Here is a 25163-nt window from a genome sequence, read left to right as displayed (position 1 = left end):
CTCATAGCTTGACTTTCTCATTGGTAAGGCCGCAAACACTGCTGTAGACTCGGAACAGCTGGCAGGAGAGAGAGCAGGCCAGATTGTAACTATGGTGCAATGAATCATCTTTGTATTTCTTATTCTGATCAGAATGGGCACAATCATTCCCATCCCTGTGAGCTGCACTATCTCTCTGGCTGTCATGTGCATGTCAGTGCTGTCACAAGAGAAGCAAGGATTTCTTTGGGTGATATCTTCTATTGCACTAACTGCATAGTTAGGATAGAGCTAAACAAGCTTTTGCACACAAGGCATTCTTCTTCAGGTCTGATTCTTAAATTCTTCCTGCATATTTAAGGTGATAATGACCACCCCCTCCCTCTTTTGATAGGCCCTGATCTCCCAGCAATCAATTTTCCCATAGGCCAGGTGGCCAACTACTCTCCCTGGTGGTCTGCATACAGTGTCCCAGCTGCCTGCAAAATCCATCAGTGAGACCTGGTAAGGCTTCAGAAATGCAGAAATTTGGAGAACGTATGCAAATAACATAATGCCTTAATACATGTATTCAATGACACAGCTTTGCTTGCAAAAAATCTCTCTTATCTCTCCAAAGATGTTCCTCAGACTCTCCTCAACTTTGAGCAGGGGGTTGGACTAGATGACCTTCTGAGGTCCCTTCCAACTCTAACTTTCTATGATTTTATGATAAGAAGACAAACAGCATAAACTAATAAAAGAATATGTTAGGCATTACTTAGAGAAGCTAGATGCATTCATGTCAGCAGGGCTGGATGGAATAGACCCTAGGCTACTGAAGGAATTGGATAAGGTAATTTTAGAGCCATTGGCTATCCTCTTTGAAAACTTGTGGAGGTTGGGTGAGGTCCCGAGTGACTGGAAAAAGGCAAATATAGTGCCCATCTTTGAGAAAAGGCAGAGGGAGGATCTGGGAAATTACAGACCAGTCAGCCTGACTTTGATACCTGGAAAGATCATGGCGAAGTTCCTCAAGGAGTCCACTGTGAAGCACCTAGAAGACAACAAGGTTATCAGGAACAGCCAGCATGAATTCACTAAGAGCAAGTCACGCCTGTACAATCTGATTTTCTTCTATGATAAAGTAACAGGCTCTGTGGATGAGGAGAAAACATTGGATATGGTATACCATGACTTTAGCTAAGTTTTTGACACTGCTTCCAACAGGCATCTACCCTTGATTCATTGTTCTGTAATGTCTTTGTTAATTATTTGGACGAGTTGCACTGGCCTGAATGAACACTTAGCAAATTTATGCATGACACTATATTGGGCAGAGCTGCAAACACTTTGGAGCATAGCTCTAGGATGCAGAATGACCCAGATAGACAGGAAGAATGGGCTGCAATCCACCAGATGAAATTCCACAAGGACAGGTACAAAATCCTGCACTTGAGACAGAATAATTACATGTGTGGCAGGCTGACTGGTGGCAGCCCAGCTTGCTGGCTTGTGCAGGATGGCTCAGGCTGATTGGTGGGGACATTTCCCTTCCCCACCAGTCAGGACAAGGCAGGAAGAAGGCTTGTCCCATCCTGACCCTTGGATGAAATGAAGAAGAGGCCCTGAGAGGGAACTAACCCCTCAGGCTTTCCCATTGGTCTGATTCCAATCTGGGGGCAGAGCCTCCAGAAGGACTAAAAAAGCCCAGGTCCCCAGCACACAGGTGGCTTTGACAAGGGACAATGAAGAGGGTTGTAGAGTTGCTGATGGAGCTGACCAGCAGGGTGGAGCTGTTGCCCTGAAAGCACCTAGAAGACACCTCTGCTGAGTGGGAGGCAGCAAGCAGCTGAATCCCAACCCCAGCACAGAGGGACCCATGGCATCAGTGCACAGATTGGTACATGGAGTGACTGGGAGTAGGCAGTACTTCAGCAGTTGCACAAGGCAGTGGAGCTCCCCAATCCTGCATGAGGCAAGAGCCCTTTGTGCATAGATCAGTGCGCAGGGCTGTAGAACTGAAGGGACCTCCCTGGCTGCACAAGGCAGCAATGGCAATGCATAGGGAGTTCATGGGGGTACTCATGCACCCCCTGAGATCACTTGTGCACCCCCTGACAACCAGTGCTCCCCACTTAGGTGATGGGCGGGGGGGCAGGCAGAAGCACTGGTGCCCCCCCCCCTTGCAAGTGCCAGCCCCAGGGAGTGGGGATGCCAGGAGAAGTGCCCCACTTGTGCCTCCAGGTCAGCGAGATCAGCCACGGGGACCCCCAGTTGCTGACTGGCCACTGGGGGGGCACACGCCCCCCCTGACTCAGGAGGCACCAATCGCCCATGCAAGACAGCATGGGTCCCGAAACCTGCATGAGGCAGATGCCCCTTCAGTGTACAGGGTAGTGCACAGTGCAGAGAGAGCTGAGAGGAGCTGATGGGAGGCAAGGTGGGTCTCCAACCCTGCATGGGGCAGGACCCCTCAGTGCATGGATTGGTGCATAGGGCTGAGAGAGGGCTGACGGGCCCAGTAGCCACACAAAGAAGCTTGGGCCTTCCTGTAGCAAGCGGCAATGGATGTGTCGACCACCCTAGCAAGGGAAGACACCCTGTATCCATCTTACAGATAAAGGCGAGCCTAGCCCATGAAAAGCTGCTGGTTGCTGAGAGTTATCCAGGAACGGGATTTCCATAGGAGAGGGGGGGCCTTCCCCATTCGGGTGATCTGAAGAAAGCCCCTGAGGAGGAGGGAAGATGACTCCCCTTTGGGAGTAGAGAGGAACCTAGGGCCCCCATTTGTTTAAAGGTGGTTTAAATGCTTATGAGACCCCTCATAGTCATGGCCTAGAGGAGGGTAATGGTGTTCCGTTAGGGTAGTGGGTTCCTTCCCCTGGTACCATTTCTTCTTGGGGACACAGCTGCTGTGCCACATTTGCATTCTGGTTCTTTATGTTGCTGGGATTTTCACTTTAAACTTGTGTCTTCAGTGTTGCATTAGAAGAGGATTGTAAGCTGCTCTATTTAGCCTGCTAGCGACTCTATACCTGAATTCATCATATTCATTATTGTTATGTATTGGTATCCCATTTGATGTAACATCACTGTGCGTGGTGTATTGTCCTATCACTGCCAGATTTTCCTTTGTTGACTTGCTTTTTAACGTGTGTTTTATCATTGAGTGTTCCCATGCCTGCATGGGCCCTGTTGAGGGAAGGGCTGCATACAAACCGGAAGGCCACAGAGAATCAAGGCCTGTGCCCAAGTTCAGGGTTGACAAGAGTTATTCTCTTTGTAAACTGATATTTGTAAATAGCATATGTATATATGCATATAAGTATATGTTTATAAGTTTTATATAATATTGTAAAATTAAACCTGTAAATAGTTAAGTATCACTGGGTGTCCCTGGTCTCTGCTCTGCTCTGCAGGGAAAGGAGATAAGCTGTCTGGCAACTAGGCAGTCACATTCCCACATCATACATGCACCCACTGACATCCCTTCAATGGAAGAGGGGGTACCAGCCGCGTACCACTTGGGTTACACATGCACAAATACAGATAGGAGTGTCACTTGCAAATCAGGGGAAGAGATTCTTCTGCTTTATTTAGCACTAGTGAGGCCTCACCTGAAGCACTGTGTCTGGTTTTCAGCCTTATACTTCAAGAAGGATGTGGACAGTTTAGAAAGAGTCTAGCTCAGAATAACAAAAATGATTAGGGTCCTGGGAAGCAAGACTTATAAGGAAAGGTTGAATGAGCTAGGGTTATTTAGTCTGCAGAAGAGAAGACTGGTGGGGGGTTGTTAGATAACCATCTTATAAGACCTGAAGGGTGATTACAGAGAGGGCGGGGATGAGCTTTTCTCTCTGGCCATAGGGGACAATATTAGAAGCAATGGCCTCAAGCATCAACCTTAGGTTGGCGGTTAGGAGGAACATTCTGACTATGATGGTGTTCAAGTATTGGAACAGGTTACATAGAGAAATTGTGAAATCTCCATCCCTGTACATTTTCAAGAGCAGAACAGACATTTGGCTGGGATGGTCTAGTCAGGGATGGTCCTTGAGCAGAGGGCCGGACCTCGTGAAGTCCCTTTCAGCCTTACTTTCCTATGATCCTATAATCCAATACATTATCAAGTCAAGATACCACAACAGAAATATTTTTTACTCTTTAAAGGAAATAGATGTAAGGTTCATTTGAACACATTTTTTTAAAAGATCTTATAACAGTCCAAATTCTTCACTTTTTAGACCTGCCCAGACCAGTAACTTACTTGTGAAGTATTGTTTTCTTCTTTTTGTTCATTATGCAACAAAATTACGGCCAACAAATATCTGTGAATTAAGGTTTGAATGTATTGTGTGGTTGATCCCATGGAATTGTTACCAACTGGATATTTGAAGCATTTTTAAAATGTGAACAAATAGTAAATAACTAATATATGTATAAAGGGATGGGAAATGGATATTTTTGCCATATTGCCAGAAGTACAAATGTTTACCTAAAATGTTTACACAAACACAAACCAATTAACCAATCTTTGCAAATAAATTAAATGGATCACAAATATTGCCAGATCAATTAACAAGTCAGATATAATATATTCTTTCAATAATTTATATTTTCAACTATAACAAAGTGCTTCTGAATGACAACACAAAAAGCTATAACAGACACATTAACATCTTCATGTAGACTAGACACTCAAGGCTGACAGAAAGTCATACCATATAAATATGAGTTATATACCCTGTCATACAGCTATCAGCCACCTCTCATTATGCCCATACAAATTAGTAAGATTGTGATGGCATAGGTGAGGGCAGAATTTCTCTCCCCCACTATTATAGCATCTTTTCTCAGATACACAAGCTTAGTCCTTAGCATAGGCAGTGCTATCTAATGGGTCCCAAATAATCTTTTGTATTTCAATAACCAAGCTGCTCTTTTCTTAGGTCAGAGTTGTTTGACCTGAACAGAGTTCTATTCATTATTCCAAGTCCCTAAGATGCCACTATCACTTGCCCTTCACTTTTGAACCAATACTCTTGCTCACAGAAGTGCAAGTTAATGGAAATAAACAATCTAATTTGAAGAGCATTTTTTTTTCCACAAACCTCCCTTTTTCAGCAAAACCTCCTAACAAAGAAAATGTTCCAGGCAGCACCAATTTAAGTGAGGAAAACAGAAAAATTGATTCAAGAATCAAGGGCTGATTAGAAGGGCATTTTCTCTAAGAAACAAAGAATTGTGTCTGCATCTCAACTCAGGCATGAGTTCCTCCATAATTTGACCATATGCTTTTACTGAATGTAAGTCTAGGAAAGTAAATTTCATTTTCCCATGTTCTCCCAGTACTGCCAACTGCTGCTACAAGACTCCCTTGCTGCTCAGCAAGAAAAGTAACCAAGAAATTCAAGAGCTAGTAATCACTGCTGCTTCTTTCCTTAAAAAATAACTGACCATCTCATTTTGAAATAGACATTAAAAGGGACAGAGAAAAAACTGGTTTTCTCCATTTTTTAAAGCAGCCAGCAAAATGACAGCTGAAAATTAAGAAGAATCAGGGAAAGATTTTGGGTTCATTGGGGCAGGGACTTTGCCTACCTCTTTGCTTATTAAGCGTAATTTGTAAATGTTGGGGGTCATTGCAGTCTAATTCAGTGTAATTGCAGAATAATAAAATAAATGTTCTATGCTTCTAGCCCTGCTGTTCTTATTTAAAAAGAAAGCAACTATACAAATCAAGTTAGACAAACTCCAGGATTTCATTGCCTTTAAATTTGCTTTATCTCTTCCCCCATATCTCCACGTTATAATTCCTATTATCAGTGGAACTACTAAAATGATCACCAATTACAAGATTAGCAAGATACCAAGTATTTGTTTAGGTGGGAGTGTAGGGCCATATATTGTCCTCACCCTGAGTGTAACCCTTTACACCAATGTACTTTTAAGATCAGCTCACATAGAAACACTGGGCACATAAGGTCAGCCACTACAGAATAGTTATTCTATACAAATATGCTTGTGTAAAAATGGTCATCATCAAGAATAATTAGCACAATAGCAATGAGGCATTAGGGAAGAGGAAGAATGGGCAGGTGGTTAGAGTGCTAGGCAAAGGTTTGATATCCTGCTAAGCCAAAGACTTTCTGTGTGACCTTGGACAAGCCATTTGGGGCCAGAACCACTAAAGGATGTAGGTGGATGACTCCTGGAATGCACCAAGGTGCCTGCCTAAATCCCCTATAGAATAGCACAGGATAATTTAGGTACTTAGGAATGGGATTCACAACACTCAGCATGTAGGTAGGGGAATGGCTAAATCAGACAATAGAAAATACTAAAAAGAGTGTTGTACCTGAAGTTCTTCTCTCTCCCTGAATTTAGACATCCACACACAGGCCTGAGTTAGGGACCTATGTGAGGCTGAGATTCACAATCCAAAACTCACTCCTTAGACTTAGGCTGTATGTAGACAAACTTTTGGGAACCATTGATAATAAGCTTGTTCTTTCTGTTGGAAGTCCAAGGAGGAGCAGGTGAAGGTACTGTTGCATTGCTCATCTTTTATATAATATCCTAGTTGGCAACCTGTGACATGAATGACACAAATGGAATGGGCAGACTCTGGTTGTGGCACACAGAAAATCAGGGAGGGAGCAGGGAACACAGTGACAGACTGGGCAGAGAGCAGAAAGAATTATATATTGGACAAGGTAGCATAAAGCAGGGAGAACAGGGAGCAGACAGTGGAGCAGCAAATCAGGCAGGGATCAGTGTGGCACTCAGGGAGAGGACAGAACTTACCTTGTGGCATGCCTGCCAAAAAGGTTGCCCCCCACTCTTCTAGTGGTTAGATCATTCAACCAAGAAGTGGGAGACCTGTGATCTGTATGCTTCCTTCAGACTGAAGGCACCTTGCTGAGAAGTCACCCCCTGACAGGCCAAAGGAGTGGTTATGAACCTCATTAGATTCAAGGTACCCTTTGGAAAGCTTACAGAAATATAATAGAGAAAGTCTCCTGTTACAAAGAACTCAGACCACAAGTCAGAATATTTCAGACACTATGGATTCTTATTTTAAATCTCTAGGTTTAGCTTGTGAACTATGTGGGTATTTGCACACCTAAAAGTGCCAATATTGCACAGGATTTCACAGCACCTTGGCAGTCCCTAGCTGCAGGGTATAAAAGCCTGCAGCCATTTTGTGCCTTGGGGCACACACACCAGGGAGGCGACAGGAGCTACTTGTGGCTGCAGCACCCCAGCGGGCCCCATGTGCCCCCCTGGACAGCCCACAGGCTGTTTGCCTGGTCTGTCCCACTCCAGAGCTGCTGCCTGGCCACAGGTGAGTGCTGCAATGGGCTGCAGTTTGCTGCACCCCTCACCCAGCCTTGTGATCTCACCAGGGCCTGCTCACCACTGCTGCTCATCCCCCACCTCTCTCTCTTTGTAGGACCATGGTGAAGAACCTTGGTCGCACAACTGTGACTTCCTGGCTGTGCCCCTGTCAGGGGTGCTGGTCCCAATCAGCTGACAGGGCATGATGTCCTCTTCCTCCCCCATGTCCAGCCCCAGCCCTGTCTGCTTGTGCCTGCCTGTCTGGAGTCCTAGAGGTGCAAACTGGACCCAGGAGGAGGTGCATGTCCTTGTGGTGCTGTAGGGCAAGGAAGATTTCCTGAGGCAGTTTGCCCAGGGTGGGCACTCAGATATCCACATTTATAGACATTAGGGCTGGAAGGGATCTTGTGAGATCATTGGGTCCAGCACCCTGCCCCAAGGGGCAGGAAATCAGCCAGAGTCAGATCACGCCAGCAAGATAAGCATCCAAGCATTTCTTAAAGGTATCCAGAGTAGGTGCTTACACCACTTCTTGGGGGAGTCTATTTCAGACTCTGGAGACTTGGACAGTAAAGAAGTTCTTCCTTATGTCCAATCTAAAATGGTCTTCCAGCAGTATGTGACTGTAAGACCTTGTCTTCCCTTGGGGTGCCCTGGTGAGCAGATGTTCTCCCAGTTCCTGATGCACACTCCTTATGTACTTATATACTTTATGAGGCCTTGGCAGCTGGGATGTATGCTCAGGGTCACTCCCAGTCAGTGCGGCAGTGCTACATGAAGGCCAAAGACCTGCAGACCCAGTGGGTGACCATGACTGGCCACAACTGTCAATCCAGTGGACCCCCAGGACCATGCCCTTCATGTGGAAGCTGAGCTGCATTTTGGCACCCCAGCAGCCCCAACCCCACCCTGACACCTCCAGTGACATATCACCAGAGGAGGGGATCTCAGACCTTCAGCACCCTGCCCTGCACTCCTCCCTGACTGCTGCACCCACTAGCACCCCAGGGAGCCCTGGCTTATGGGCCAGGAGGGGGCAGCATGGTGGGGCCAGCAGGGCCAGCACCATGGCCAGCAGCAGCATGGGCCACTAGTTGCCAGAGGCAGTGCAGGGAGGCAGAGTGGGTAGGAAGGGAGCTGCTGCATGCTGGCTCTGTGCTAGACACATGGCACCTGGACAGGGGTGGGGCTGGGCAGGGCTGTGCAGGCAGAGATGAGCCCTTAAGACGGCCGCCACATGCTGGCAGATGCCTCTGGCCTCAGCATGGCTGCCAAGTGCTGGCAGCCATGTGGTCAGTGACTGGAGCTCCCCCAGTGGCCACAGGGGCACATGGCAGGCTGCTCTGATTTGGGCCTAAATCTAGTCCTAGGTTGTCTACACATGTAGATGTTGGCCTATTCCCACTTACTGTGCAGTAATTTACTGCACAGTAAATTTAATGTGACATAAATGCATGTGTAGATACACCCTCTGTGCCTCAATTCTCCATGGAGATAACTGTTCTTCCCTGCCTCACAGACAGTGCTTGGTGTCAAGCTACCCTGCCTCATCTTCTCACAGATAACTGATGAGGATATAACTATTAAAGATTTCAAGGTACTTAGATGTTGTATTAACAGGAGCTGTATAAATGCATTGAACAGAAGATTACTACAACACTATCCATATACCTCATTTGTGTTTCTAAGCATCTACATGCAAGTCAAGAAAATTGTACATTCTTCCCAAAACCATAAGTTAAGCTTTTATATCTGTGCGGATACCTTTAAGAGTGTTATGTATAAGTTGTTACATTGGCCAAGGGATTGTGGGAGGGAACCAGCGGGAACAGCAAATTGGTAGGCTAAGAAGGCTCTCTGAATAAACAAGCTTTATCATTCTATGGGCATTTTTATATGCATTTCTGATACAGCACCAGGTGCTTTTAATTAGAGAGCCACGCTAATTAAAAGCACCCAGCGCTGCATTAGGACCAGATATATCAGCAGCACAGCACACGGCAGCACTGAGAAAATGGCAGTGGTGCACTTTGAACTAAAGCACATAAGACGTGTTTTAGTTCAAAGCGAGCCACCACCATTTTCTCAGCGCTGACACATGCTGCACCACTGATCCACGTGATGTGAGGCTGCCAGCACATGTCAATTTACGTGCTTGAGCAGACTCAATTAATCAAGTCTGTTCCAACAGGCTGGATTTCCAGCATGTCGTAGCAGACTCCCCGCATGTGTGTATGTGTCCTATAAGTTTAACTCCTCAGTCTTTTGAGAATAACACAGTATCTAGCCAACAACTCCTAACCAAAACATTTATCAGGATTCATCTGATACCATTCTTGACCAGGGCATAAATTCAAGTAACTGCCTTTACTAAAATACTCAGTCTGCTACAAATACCACAGAGGTCCAGATAATTCTACAGCAAGACAATGAAAATAACAACAAACACAACAGCAAACATGTAGAGCTTTTTGCCTCTAAATCTCAAAGCTGCACAACTTGGGCATAATGACAAGGTCTTCATTCCAGGGTATTCCATTCCTATTTACAAGCTGTTCTTTCACATACGGCAGTGACTTGTATTTGAGCTTCCCTAGGTATCCAAATTAGCACAATCATTCCAGACTAGGCCCAGCTGCAACTGTCATTAAAGCAAGACTTGGGTTGGCTTCCATGAGGCAGGTTTGCAGTGTATACTTCCTACAAAATTAAGTGTATATAGCACATTGCTTAAGAGTAACTTAATATTAAAGTAATTTTAGTCTGTATTTTCATGATACAACAAACTGTTTGCATTTCATTAAATATTAACTTGAACCTTCATATCAGTACACATTTTTGCTGGGAACTATTTGGTGCAGTAGGTGCTAAAGATTTCACTATTATTTCAGGACCATGAAAAGACTCCAGTCAGAAACCATGTCTCTTTTTCTCTTCACCCTCCCTTCCTGCCCTCCCCACCGGTCTAGTGAGCACATGCAGAGGGCTCACACTCTAATTTAAAATAATAAATTAATTAAGTGTAACAAACAAAAGAAGGGACATGCAGAGGTAGCCAGACCAAAAGTAATAAGCGTGTCTGGTTGCTAAAACTAATGGCTCCAGCATTCATTAATGTTCTAATTTAACTTCAGTTCCAATTTAAATAAACTTTTGTTTAGGACTAAATATAACAATATTAAGAAGCAAATAGAAATATTAGACAGACAGAGAGCTAGCTTCTCGGAGCTGTAATCATGCTTTTGTACGTGTTTCTGCAGTTCCTAGCTCAATAGATCATGAGCCTCTATGGAGCCTCCTGAGTAACATTGCATTACATTTCATAGATTTCATAGATATTAGGGGCTGGAAGGGACTTCAAGAGATCATCTGGTCCATCCCCCAGCATCATGTGACCCCAGCAAGAAATATATCCACTTGTTTTTTGAAGGAGTCCAGAGTAGGTGCCTGCACCACACCCGGGGAAAGCCTGCTCCAGACCCTGGACACACGCACCATAAAGAACTTTTTTCTTATATCCAGTCTAAGCTGGCCTTTCTGGAGCTTATGGCCATCAGACCTTGCCATCTCAGGTCATGATGTACCCCTCTTATGCAATCGCAGGCTGCCACTAAGTCCTCCCCGAACCCTCCCCTCTCCAGACTGAAAAATCCCAAGTCCCTCAGCCTCTTCTCATATGGTTTTCCCTCCAGGCCTTGGATCATATGAGTGGCTCTCCTCTGGACCCTCCCAAGCCTCTCCACATCCTTCCCAAAATGAGGGGCCCAACACTGGATGTAGCACTCCAGCTGCTGTCCCACCAGGGCCGAGCAAAGCAGGAGGATGACCTCCCTGGCCTTGCTTGAGATTCATCAGTGGATGCATGCCAGAGTTTGGCTAGCTGTGCCAGCCACAGCATCACACTGGTGGCTCACATTCATCCTGTGGTCATTCAAAACCTTGATAGGGAAAAAGGAGGTCTGTAGGCTTTCATGAGTGCACAAACCAACAATTATTAATACATGTTGGGCATGTCTACATGAGATGTCTCAGTGCACAGTAGCCTAGTTTACTGTGCAGTAAGCATGCACATCGACACATGTGTACACTTACTGCGCAGTAACAACCCTTAATCACAATTAAATTCACTACCTCCAAATGCAGGTAACAAATTGAAGAGCAATTAGTTACTGCACAGTTATGCATGTGTAGACGCAATCCAGAAACAAGTTTGCTTCCAGGTCAGCAGTACCACTAGGGAGCTGGCCTGAGGATAATCCCAGGGCTCTGGGCTGGGAGCCCCTCCTGCCCCAGGGCTGGGGCACTTCTATGGCAGCCCTTGTCTCAGGCTTTAAAAGCCTGGAGACATTTTGAGCCCTGGGGCACACATACAGGGAGCCTGAGGGTATTGCAGACCCCTGTGTCCCCTTGGAGAGGTTGCAGCCTAGCTGTGCCAGCCTGCCTGCATCCCAGCACCACTGCCTGGCACTGCACTTCCATGCAGCTGCCAGGACTGCACCATCCAGGACCACAAGGTGCTTCAGGCTGCTGCAGCCTCTGGCCAGGCCTATCAGCCCCCAGATGCAGCTGCAGGCAACTTCTGGCCAGCAGGGCCAGCTCCATCTGCCCATAGCCCACCCCGAGCAGCCTGCCCAGAGCCTGCAGGTGCTGTGGGGCATTGCCTCTGCTGTGAGGCTGCCAGTCCAATGCTGTGCCCTTACAGGCAGCTGCCCTTACAGACAGTCCTGCAGGGGCCCAGAGAGCCGGTGCGGGGTCCCCAATGGCATCCTCCTCACCCAGGCCTATTCACACAGCCATGCCACATTTGTGCCCACCACCCAGGGCCCCAACTGGTCCAAAGAAGAGACTGGTGACCTCATCGTACTGTGAGGCGAGGAAGAGGAGCAGTGCCAGCTCAAGCAGGGTAACCATTCCACTTGTCTACATCTATGACATGCTGTCAGGCCAGATGCAGGAACACAGGCACAACCACTGCATAAAACTGAAAGCCTTGTGGGCACAGTGGGTCACAGTGACCAACCACAATCATCAATCCAACAGTGTCCGCAAGTCCATGCCCTTTATGAGGCAACTAACAAACACCCTTGTCCCCCGTGACCCTGGCAGCAGCCATGCTGTCTACAGCAGCACAGGTGGCCTGCCCAAGCCCCCACCCCAGCCTGGCAGCCCCAGTGACACATCACTGGAGGAGGGCCCCTCAGGTGTCCAGTGGCCCATCCTACCAAGCTCCCCGGCTACAGTCTCCACCAGCAGCCCAGGGAGCCTGGGCCAGTGCCTGCCTTGCCAGTGCTGGAGCCCCATGGCCAACCAAGAGGTGCAGCCATCCATGATACCACCAGCTGCCAGCAGCACCAGGTCCTCCCCAGGGCAGGCTCCCAGCCAGGCACCTGCATGCCACCCCCTGCCATCTGAGGACACCAGCTGAAGCCACATGCCATCACCAACAGACAGGACTGAGCAGAGCCACTGCAGCTCCGGTCATGCCAGCCACAGCCACATGAATGAGTGGTGCCTTCCAAAACTGGGGGGCACAAGTGTGGGTGGCAGTGTCAGCAGCGAAGCGGCAAGCAGCAACCAAACGCAGAAGCTGGAGGTGGTGATGGTGGCAGTGGGGGGGGTGGGGGTTGCAAGTGGCAATCAGCAATTGGCAACCATCCACAGAAGCTGGCAGCAGTGGCGACAAATAGTGACTGCGCACAGAAGCTGGTGGTGGCAGTGGGGGAGTGGGGGTTGCAATCGGCAGCAGTGAGCAGTGGAGGGTTGCAGAAGCCAGCAGCAGTGAGTGGTGACCACCCACAGAAGCTGGCAGCAGCAGTGGGGGGATGGGGAGTGGCGACAGCCCACAGAAGCCAGCAGCAGCAGTCTCAGGGGGGATACATGCCCCCCCATACCTCCCCTATGAGGTACCTATGCCTGGCCTTGTGGTAAGGACTGCACTTCCTGCCCTTGCCCCTACCCCTACCCCCACTCCATGCCTGGCCCACCCACACTCCCCTGGCCCCAGGTCCCCCCCCACCCCCAGCACTCAGGGAGACAGTGCAAAATTTCACTGAGAAGTAGGGCTGTGCAAAGCTTCACACGGTGATTTGGTTCAAAGGAGATTCGCGTCTGAATTTGGCGTCCAATTTGACGTCCAAATCTCTGAATCCAAATCAAATCGGGGAGCAATTAAAAGGTCCAAATTGATTCAAAGCTCTCTGAATCTTTTCTGAAGATTGGAGAGCTTCAAATCAATTCGGATAGTCCCCAGCAGCTGCAGCAGGGTGCTTTTATTTTCTTTACCTGGTGCATAAATGTACTACTTTCAGTTACAGAATTGTTTAGAAACATCGTCTTTCAAGTCATCCCAGACTAGTTTCAAGATGTGACCCACCTGTGCGTTTCACTGGGAAAACAGTAGCTGAGTTCAAACACTGAAGATATTGCACATCAAATGGTAACAATTATGTAGCATGTAGAGATCCATATGGTTTCTGTATCTTGAATGAGGTACTGGAACAGAAGTTTTGTTTTGTTTTATTTTGTTTTGTTTTGGGGGATTAATTAGCTGGATATAAGCATGATTTGCATGAAGTCTCAGTGAGTGGACTGAAGCAAATGCAAAACTGGAATATCGAGCCTTGCATGGCCATCAATTGATACCAGCTGTCACTGAGCCCTGACCTATCAAAATAAGCCTGGCAGCAAAGCAGTAGAGACAGATAAGCCCGAAATCTTTGGGTGTTACAGCTATATATTGTACCAAGAAATGACATGTGAGCCCTCTAGGTGATCTATACATTATCCAGACATCCAGTTTGTTAATATTCTCAGCTGCATTTGTGGGAAATGTGTGACTTGGAGCACAACCATTTGTTTTAGTAATGAGCTATTTCTAATTAGACTATGTAATGCTGATTGGTGACAGAGTGTTGATGCCAGGCTTAGGAGGAGTGCTAGAAATAACACCCTTCCTTCTCCAGAGTCTGAGATAACTGCATGAGTAAACTGCAACAACTAAGCTATTATAAATACAAGACATAGCATTGGCAGATAAGAATTTTATGGTTGGGAGGGAAATGGTACAGTCTCTTTAAAATGCTTGGAAGCTGATATCTTTACAGTGGAGTATGGCAGAAGATCAAAGGTAAGTATCTCTAGAAATTCCTGTGCATTGATAGTGAAGCTGGATTGTTTCAGCCTTCTAAAAAATAAAATAAAATGAACATAACCTAATTAGTTTATTTCCATCTCCTGGCAAGGTCCTGAGGAGAGGCATTTATAGATGTGTAGTGAGTGATGGTTGTTATATACTATTTTCTGAACAAAAGATCTTTAATTAACAATTGTGGGTTTTATTGTGAAATCATTAGCAACAAAAGCACAGCACTCCCCAGTACTTGCAGAGGAGGTTAAAGGAGTGGTGGACTAGATTTTTAAAAGTATTTAGATATCTAACTTTGCTGTGAAAATCAGACACGATAAACTTAAAACCTGGCCTTGCGTGCCTGCTGACCTTAAGCAGCTTTTATGCAACACTGCAACTTCACTCTCTCTAACTTTTGGGGGTGAGGTGGGATATTACTTATTTATGCACTTCAGTACAATTTGTAGTCACTGTTAGCAAAGTTTGCTAATGGAAAAAGGTTGTACTACCTATGTGTATATGGCTATAATAGGTGTGCAGCAAATGAGGCAGTGCCTCAGTCGCCTTATGTGAAACAGTGCATTTGGCAAAAATTTAATCTTTACTGTGTCAAAATAAATTACACTGTATAAAGCAGGAACTTCTAAGGATTACAAGAACAGACTATTTTCCTTTAAATTAGTATTGGACATATTCCTTTTTTTAAAAATTCCATAATAGAATATGACAATCTTACCAGATAATCTATAGGATTTTAAACTACAAGAAGGTTAAGGAAATCAGAATGCATGTTAAATATTAAGCACCCAAAGGCATTCGAAAACCATGTATCATGTTATGAGTTGTAAAAAGTTACATATTTTTTTTAAATGCATCTGGAGGCTAAGATATCCAAAAGTTCCCATGGAAAGTGCAAAAATTCAAGTCAATGAAAAGTTTAATTTACAAAGAAAAATATACATAACAACAAAGAACTACATTTACAACCATTTTTCCACAGTCAGAATGGCAGTTTTCAATGCTCAATTTTTATAAATGTAAATGCCTCCATGGATACAAGGCAGGGACAAACCAGTTTTGTCACCTACCCAATCACTAAATTACCGTGGATGAAATTCTGGCCCCACTGTCATAAGTTTTGCCACTGACTCTTACGGAGTCAGTATTTCATTCCTGGTGATTAAAAAAGAAGACCAGATTATAGAAATGGGTCTATTAGGGTACAAAGTGTTTATATAAAAGTGTGAAACACACACACACACATAGGTACATATATACATATACATACATACATACAGTAGATTTAAGAACTCAGATGCCCAACAAACCCTAAGGCACCTTCCAAAATGCTGTGCATGTCAGAGATTTTGAATACAAGTACTAAACTTGCAGCAATAATACAAAGGTTTTACTATTAATTAGCACATGTGAAATAACTAAGTCAGTGCTCTCACTAGCTGTCTGAGTAGTCTAGACTCTTCTTTGCAGAAACCACACCACAACTGAAATTAAATTTCATCCTCAGATTTGTTCTAAATTAGGCCAGGTACAAAAGCCCCTAATGGACAGTTCTTCTGTCCCTGCCTCCTCTGCTGGGGGTGTGAGGCAAGGCCAATATAACATACAGCTGGGTATGCTGGCTTTCTTCATATAGAGCCCATGGACAGATATTACCTTTGTAGCACTACAAACACCCTTATAGTGTGAGAAAAGCAAGACTACAGATGTGCTTCTCTAAGTCTAGGGGTTTGATTTGTTTCCAACAAGACACTTTTTAAAAGGTTTTCCACATCTTAATAATTCCAGCAAATTCATGCCATGTGAACACATCTCCAAGACCAGTCATTAAATTACTCAGGTGGACTCTGCCTCATAGGCTGCCAGCTAAATGGTGATGGGACTTAACTTACTGCACTGTCAAGGACTTTTCACATAAAACTAGGCTGGAGGCAGAGTGTGGGAGGTGGCAGCATGTTCCAGCCCTGGCTGAATCTGATTGGTAGAAAACAGCAGGGGAAAGAACTGGCTCTGAGCCAGTGGAAGACAGAGAATAGGAGGCTAAAGAACAGGTGGGGCCCTGCCATAGAAACCAAGCGTTACAGTCATTAAACATTTCCTAGGATTTCATTTTGCTATTAGCTATATAGATAAATATTATTGTTCTTTATATATTGTTCTCTGTCTGTCCATCTGTCTGCCTACATATTTTTTGGGGGGTTAATCTATTTTTTGTTGTTGTTTTATTCCAGTTCCTTCCTTCTTATGGTAGGCACCACTGGGCACATCTACACGAGATGTTTACTACAGAGCTGACTAATTAGCTCCACAGTAAAATATCAGTATCTACGTGTGCGACACTATTAGGCCAGAATAAACTAATTTACTCCAGCACAGGATAGTACTGCTGGACACAAGTACTATCCTGTGATGGAGTAAATAATGCCACTGCAATGCACATATAAACGGGAACCAGGCTGGCTAGGGCACAAGGGTACTATAGTGTGCAGGCTGCCTGTCAGCTAGCCCCACATTGTAGCACCCTCATGGCCCAGAGAGCTCCTCTGCAGCACATTGAGGTAGAGGAGCAGCCCTGGACTGGCAGGTTGACTCCCTAGGCCTCTTGCAAGCCAGGGCTACTCTGACCCAGCTCAACATGCTGTGCTCCCAAGCACATGTGTAAACCTTTATTGCTTCACCATAATATCACATGTACATGCGCCTACAAAATGGCAGTTACAAAGAGTCTTCCAAATTCTTTTTCTTAGTTGGCAAACAATGACACACTGTGGTCTAGTTAATTTTGTATTAAGAACGGTTCTGTGCAGAGATCATTTCTAGGAAGGGGGCAGAAGTTCTCAATCATGCCTATCTATCAAAAATTCCAGTTACACTCCTGTGAAAATGCTCAGGCTGTACAAAACCTGTTGGCATTTGGGTTTTTTACATAAGTAGCTACCCTATAACAGTATAAAGACCACACAGTGGGCCTTAATGTTTAAAAATGGCTAGCTCTTTTGAATGTTTCATCACTTCAACATCCAGCATTGGACATCGTAAAAGGTGAGCACTTCTGAAAAATCAGGCCCCTATCAGGCATCTCAAGTTGGATACCCAGAACTCAGACACCTCAAATTAGCTAAACACTCTAAAAAATTGTGGGCCTTTGAGTCTAATTTTTTTCTGTACTTGCAAAAGGAGAACCATGATTAATAATTTTTTGTGCAACTCGTGATTGCATAAAAGATCCATGATCAAAGGCCTGTCAATATAAATAAGAGAGCTTTGAGTTTGTTAGGGTTTGCATGCACAAGAAGACAAGTTCCTGTTGATTTTAATCTCCTGTGGAGTATGTGATAGATAAGCAATTAAAGGTACACATTTACTCTCAGCTATATCCCTGCAACCTTACTGAACCTAAGAAGGTTGCATGACTGCAACTGACAGAAACAATCAAAATTGCACTGTTTAAGCAAATTGTAGAGCAATGGCACTGCTTCTTAGCGTATTTAACACTGCTAAGGATATCTTATGTTATAAAATGAGTGAAAAAGAATTTGCTGAATGACTGTCACTCCTCATAATCTTATCTGCCCTGAAAGGGAGCTAGCATTCTTTTGCAAGCCCCTAAACAAAAAGCCTGTGAAAGACATAATGCTAATGCTAGTTTCTTCTGTTTGTTAATCTGCTTCATAAATCTATCATTAAGCCAAAACTTTCAAACTTGGCCATCTGAAGCTAAGGACCTAAATCCATAGTTATGCACCTAAAGCACATGACCCGTTTTTTATTGGCACTGTACTCTACCGTTCCCATTGGCTTCTGTGAGCAGCAGGGAGGCATTTAGCAATGTTTTTAGAGATGCAGGCACTCAAAACCAGGCCACTTATATTTAGAAACTTAAATATGGATTTAGGTGCCTAACTTTAGGCACTCAGGTTTGACAATGTTAGCCCTGGATAATGGAAGTGTAATTCACAGTTGAACAACAGCATTTTCATTTCATGCTTCTAGCATTCTCCTTACATCCTCACCTCTCAATTATGTTATCTGTCTTCTAAGCAAAGGATTTCAAATAATCCAGGACTGTGCTTCTTTCCTCTGAGCTACTCATACTGCAATTCTTATATACAAGGGCCACTAGGAAGAAACTACATTTTTATTTTCTGGCCTCAATTCCTTGATTCATCATATTAGGAGAAAAGTATCCACCACATAGAAGAGATCAGCTCCAGGAACTATTCTTAATTTTTCTTTCTTTAAAATAAAACACAAAATAAACTTATCATAGAACAAAATCAGCAGCTGCAAATTAACAAAGCTATTGTATCAACTAATAAAATACAGAATTAGATACTTGAGCTCCAGGGAAAGATGAATGTTCTTGGTATGCAGGAGGATTATTTTGCCTCTGGTATTGAGGACATCTATCAATACCTGCTATCTCTGAATGCCAATAACTTCCTCATCATACAGCCACTTCTTGTCCTCTAAACAATCTTATCTATTCAGTTCTTGAGATGAATCCTCCATTTAAAAGCTGTTCCCAACATTTTTCATTGCCAAAAATAGGGTAGAAATTGTATTATTTCTGTCAGTAGCTTTCTGGGTGTCCTCAAGAATATAGCTGGTGTCATCCTTGGTTTTTGTTTAGATGGCCCTCCTTGTCTGCTGGAACGACCTTGAGGATGGCTATGATAGGACAGCACTTTCCTTGGCAAAAGTCAGCCAGTTTCATTTTGAAATCTAACATTTTCTCTTGCCTCAGAAAGGGATGAGCATTCTTGTCAGAGTATTTTCCTGTTCTAGTTTTCTGGCCTGTTCTTTTGTAACTTTTGCTGAGCTAATTGTCTTCAGCTCAAGCAGCTTTTAAGATAGCAGCAGTGAAGTTTTATCTTTCTGCCCATAAGTCCTAGAGGTAGCCATCCTAATAAATCATTGTGAGGTGTGATTCAATATTTAACAAAGAGAAATACAGGTCCTTTGAAACTGACAGGACTGTTTTTTAAAAAATACTTCCTTCCTACTCTACTGAGTTTCCTGCTAACTGATTTAGTTACTCATAATATCACCTTGGGGAGGAGGGCTTGAAATAATTACCCAAAAGAGTAACTTAAAAATAGAGGGCCATTATCCATTGTTCATTGATTCATAGATTGTAGAGTAGGAAGGGACCACAAAGGATCATTGTGTCCGACCCCCTGCCCCTGGCAAGAAAGAGGACCGAGGTCAGATGACCCCAGCCAGTTGACTATCAAGCCTCCTCTTGAAGACCTCCAAGTTAGGTGATAGTACCACCTCTCTTGGAAGCCCATTCCAGACTTTGGCCACCCTTATTGTAAAAAATGTCTTCCTAATATCTAACCTAAATCTACTCTCCACTAGTTTGCACCCATTATTCTTAGTTACTCCCTGGAGCACTCTGGTAAACAGCTCATCCCCAATTCCCTGCTGTCCTCCCCTGATAAACTTATAGGCAGCTACAAGGCCTCCCCTCAGCCATCTTTTGTAAAGGATGAAGAGATCCAGATCTCCCAACCTCCCCTCGTAGGGTCTTTCACGGAGGCCACTAATCATGCAAGTGGCCCTCCTCTGAACCCTCTGCAGATCCTCCATGTCCCTCTTGAAGTGTGGCATCCAAAACTGGACACAATACTCCAACTGAGGCCTGACCAACACCTCATAGAGGGGGAGCATCACCTCTCTTGATCTGTTGGTCATGCATCTGCTAATACATGACAAGGTGTGATTGGCTTTGTTGATGCCCTTCTTACACTGCCGGGTCTTGTTCATCTTGGAGTCAGCTATGACTCCAAGATCTCTCTCAGCCTCTAAGCTGCTGAGGAGGTCATCCCCCAACCTGTAATTGTGCTGGGGATTCCTCCTTCCTTACATTTATCTTTGTTGAATTGCATCCTATTCTGCTCTGCCCATTGATCCAACCTGCCCAGGTCTGCCTGTATGTGCTCCCTGCCTTCCAGTGTGTTAACTTTGCCCCATAATTTGGTATCAACTGCAAACTGGTTTTCTCTGATAAAAAAAAAAATTCCCAAGTTTCAGATTAAAAAAACTAACCCAAAATCCACATTTTTCTGTGATTAAAATGAAACACCATGAAATTGGGGATTTCTTTTTTAGCAGAGAAAACCAGGATCCCTGTTAATAAGAGCTAGCCCTTCCTATTTAAATAATAAATATCCATGCCAATCTTGAACCAGTAACAATTGGAATTCTCATACAGTTTTGGTGGTCCTTTTTCACTTGTTTCCTGTATTTACTGAATATTTCACATTTGCCTAGCTCATCTTTGCTAGCAGCATTATACTCAGCAAGAATACAGTATCTATGGCTATTTTCTTACATTTCCTCAATCCTTAAATGGAAATTGCCTTGTTATGACATGATATCCTTTATACAGAATCCCATCCTATGTAGCAATTTTATCTCTACAGTCTAATGAGTGGTTATGTCTAGAGTGGCCTGTACTTCTTGTATCCATCTATTCAGCCCTCTGGAATTATTCTCTTGGAACTGTTACAAAATGAGCCAGTTTTTCATTTCTCATTTAAGTTTTTCTTTCTCTCCCTTGCAGAGTGAGTATTACTTGGACTGTACTTATTTCAAATTCCTGTACTTACAAATTGGTATTCAATATTTATATGTGCTTTTGAAATAGTATCGCCACTAAAGGAACATCTTACCTGCCCTGCATTTCATATTTAACCTAAGTGATCATTTTCTTAAAGCTAGAAGATTGTGAGGATTCTTTCTTTTTTGTTTGTTTACTTTACCTAGATTTTTCCATATGATTTCTGTGGGTTAAGAGAGCTTATGGTCTGCTTTTCCCTTTACCAGATTTTTCCCATATCCAAAAAAGACTCACTATTTTTTTTTAAATGCCAGAATTTTTTCCCATCTATTTGAATCCTTTGCTACTTCAATCACTGCCTTGGAAGCATATGCTATTGGCCACTGGTACAAACAACACATATAATCTACAGATAGAGATAAAGGGATGCTTCCAGTCATTTTTGTGATATGTACCAACAGCAGTTGATCACATGCAAAATAAAACCCTCGTAGATCTGTAAATTCAAGGTTTGTGTTTAAATGGCTACACACACAAATTTCACCTGTTCAACTTGGATAATCCACTTATGCAAGAAACAAGGGTTGTTGTGGATGATATCCTATATTGGATCAACTGTGTGAAGCAGTACATTTAGACAAGCTTTCAAGTACATCTGAAAGCTTGTCTTAAGTCTATCCCAACCATGCAGTTGGTCCAATATAAGATATCACCAGGGATCCTAGTTTTCTCTGGTTAAAAAAAAAATCCCCAATTTTTGGTTTAAAAAAAGTAACGCCAAATCCAAATTTTTCCGTGATTAAAATGAAACACCTCTCTCTCTCGCTCTCTCTCTCTCTCTCTCTCTATACACACACACACACACACACATATATATATATATATATATATATAGTCTTGAATTCACAATCTCATGTAACCATTCCCTTTAGATTTTGCAATTCTTTTCTGGCAATGAGTCATTAATGTGTCCTTTTTACACACCCAAATGTCTGACTATGTCAGACCAGGTGCAATTGGATAATCCCTGTTTATGACTAATACATTAAGATTATTTTCCCAGAAATCTGTTTCCTCTATACATTCACAAAGCCTGTCTTTGTAGTCCCTGAATAAAAGTTAACAGTGAAAGCAAAATGCTTATAGTGATTTAAATAACTATATCTAGTACTTGCCAAGAAAATGCTAAAAAAAGAAATATTTTAACTTGATTGTACCTCTTCTGAAAAGTACACACATTTATAAATCTAAGGTTAGTAGTATAGAGAAAAGGCTTACATTATACATATAAAACTCATCTCCAGGAAATAAACTTGGAGAACAATATTAGAGAAGAGAAAGCATGCAATGCTTTCAGTGTCATCTGAACCCAGCAGTCTTTCTTGCCCAAGTGCAGGGGGGCTGGACCCGATGATCTTATAAGGTCCCTTCCAGCCCCTAACATCTATGAATCTATGTTTCACATCTAATTCTGATCACACACTGCTGCAAGCAGAGAAACCAATACACTGTTGGCAATAAGATCAGAATCAGGGGTCAGACTGGCAGTCTGTTAACTGTCATTGCTCTATTGACTTCCTTGACTTCCTACCAACTCATGCAGCCCTATATCCTCAAAAATACATGGCTTAACAAATCTTGAACTCTTTACAACTAAACAAAACAAGTTCAAAAGGGGTATGAAAGGCTAACATTCTAATTTAGTTTCTTTTAGTTAATATATATAAGGAGAGATTCATAAAGAAAATAAAAAATAGAAATAAAAGTTTATAATAGACATTGCTTTTAGTCCTTGGAAATGGAATAGAGGATATGAATGTGAGCTTACATAGAAGAAAGTACTCATACTGCAAATTGAAGGGAAACTTGAAAATTATATAGTGAGAACTAAAATCTCATTTTTAAACATGAATTTTCAATATTTATTCTTTCTTTCCTCCACATTGCATGGAAAATGGCAGAAACATCAGTATTAACTAAAAGTATATGATGTAAAGGTAACTACTACCTGGGCAAGTTACAGCAGTATCCCCCACAGACCAGTTCCAAGTTCATCTGCTCTTAACTATATTAAATCAAAAAAGGATAAAGTTCAAGATAATCACTGATAACAGTTAGTATTACTATCATATAATAAAGCAGTTGTATAGCTACTGTTTATTGGAATTTAGAAGGTCATCTCAAAACTAGTCAAGGTTAAGTACTTAGATATATTACTGACAATGCTTTTGAACAGACTGTACCTTTAAAAAACTGTATCAGTAGGTACCAATCGCGTGACATCTGTAGGTATTTAGAAGAGAGAGTGAGCCAACCCTTTTTTAGCTTCACTTCAGAGTCGTGTGATATGAAGTATCATAAAAAACAAAGAAACCCAAACGCATATACCTCATTCCCACCAAGAGTTTAAAATAGCTAAGAAAATACAGCTTCAGTATCTTAGAAGACTTAGAATTAAGGTTTGGGTAAAGCTAAGGGAGCACACAAAATGTCAGTGTTTTTAACATATTGGTTAATATCTATTATTCCAAGAGGGGAAGATGAACACGGAGGTAGTGTAATTCACAGATAACATTATTTAGGTTATTCAAAGCCAGAGAGCATTGCAAGAAACTTCAGTGAGACTTGATCAAGCAAAGGTGAATGGACAACACAATGGCAAATTAACTTTAATTTTAATAAATTCAAAGTAATACATGTGGAAGAGAAAAATTTAAATATTCACAAATCTAAATTAGCTGTATCAGATTAGAAAAGGAACCTTAGCTTGAGTATGGTCAATGCAGTGAAAACCTGTGCTCAGCTGCTGCTGTATCCCCCACAAAAATTTTTAAAGCTGAGCTGTTTGTCACCTGAGGAATAAGATAGATATTAAAACAGGAGCAGGTCTTTGATGGGCTTTTTGTTTTGTTGCATCATACTTTAATTCTGCTAAAGCAATTTTTCTTTATTCCAGTACTGGAAACTGTCCTAGCAGTGATTTCTCCTCGTCATTTACTTGTACATAAACTCACATGGCCTGATGTTCTGGCAGCATTGGCAGCACATGTTCTGGCAGCACAGTTTTAAGGCAGAACTGGATCATTTCCCCTTCCCATGGTTCAAGAAATCTATGCCACTTACTAGATCTATTTAGGCGCCTGCTGCACACTACAGGTATCGCATAATTAAGTAGTTAACTGTGCAATTACTTTAAGACCGACTACACATGCAAAGTAGTTATTATGCCATAAAAGGTGCAACCAGCTATAAAGTTAGACCTTGAAAATATGTACTAACTTTATAGCTGGTTGCTATCAAGCTTTAATTTGCACGTGACATGTAGCGAGGTCTCCCTGGTGGCTGGGAGCCCCATGACCTGACAGGGATGCACATTGCCCAGCCAGGGCACCTGAGGGGACTCTAAGCCCCAGCAGCTGCCGAATCTGGGTCCCAGCAGAACAGGGACCCAGAGTCCCACATCCAGGGCAGGATTAACCCTTTAGTGAGCCTTAGGTGAACAAACTCACGGGTCCCAGGGGGAGCGGGGCTTGGAGCCACCAGTAGGAAGCAGCCACCGCTACGATGAAGCCAACAGAAGGGAGGGGGAAAGGTAGATGTAACCAGGGCCCCCCAGAGTTCAGAGCCATAGGCATGTGCCTGGTTTGCCTATGCACTGATCCAGCCCTGCCCACACCCATGGACACTGAGTGCCAGGACCCAGCTGCAGCTGCCCTGGGGGTCTGTGAAACCCCCAGGCCTAGAGGATCATGGCTGCCACAATCTCCTAGGCTCCTAGGTACATGAAACCCCTGATCTTGGGAGATCACAGCAGCCACAATCCCCCAGGCCTGGAGGTTTCACGCACCCCTGAGGTTGTGAACTGCAGGAGCCTGCTTCTTGAAAGTGCAGTGGTGTAGCAAGAGGCTTGGAGCTCCTGCTATTTTAAGAGCAGGCAGGCTGTGGCTGAAGCAGGCTGCAGTTGTGGCAGGATGGCAATTAGGGACCATGCCTGAGAAGCAGCCTGCAGGTATGGATAGGGCTGACTGTAGAGTTATCTGACTCAGGAGCAGGGAAGGCCTTAGAACAGATATAAGCTCAGGCCCTGAGTTGAACCAGCAGTAACATAGACTTCATAGATTTCATAGACACTAGGGCTGGAAGGGACCT

At 43.7% G+C, this 25163-nt stretch overlaps 1 long non-coding RNA gene across 1 annotated transcript in view; it reads right to left on the bottom strand.

Annotated features, from left to right (window-relative positions):
* The window catches only part of LOC109303430, a 108321-nt gene that overhangs the window by 43254 nt on the left and 39904 nt on the right, over positions 1-25163 (bottom strand). The window contains exon 2 of the long non-coding RNA XR_002099109.1: positions 23023-23079. This is a non-coding gene — a long non-coding RNA (uncharacterized LOC109303430). The remainder of the gene's footprint in view (positions 1-23022; positions 23080-25163) is intronic.

The sequence above is a fragment of the Gavialis gangeticus genome, unplaced genomic scaffold, assembly GCF_001723915.1.
Source record: "Gavialis gangeticus isolate Ggan-Ray unplaced genomic scaffold, GavGan_comp1, whole genome shotgun sequence".
Classification (NCBI taxonomy): Eukaryota; Metazoa; Chordata; order Crocodylia; family Gavialidae; genus Gavialis; species Gavialis gangeticus.
The sequence above is the reverse complement of the archived record's forward strand: the minus strand, read 5'-3'. Positions and strand labels throughout refer to the sequence as shown.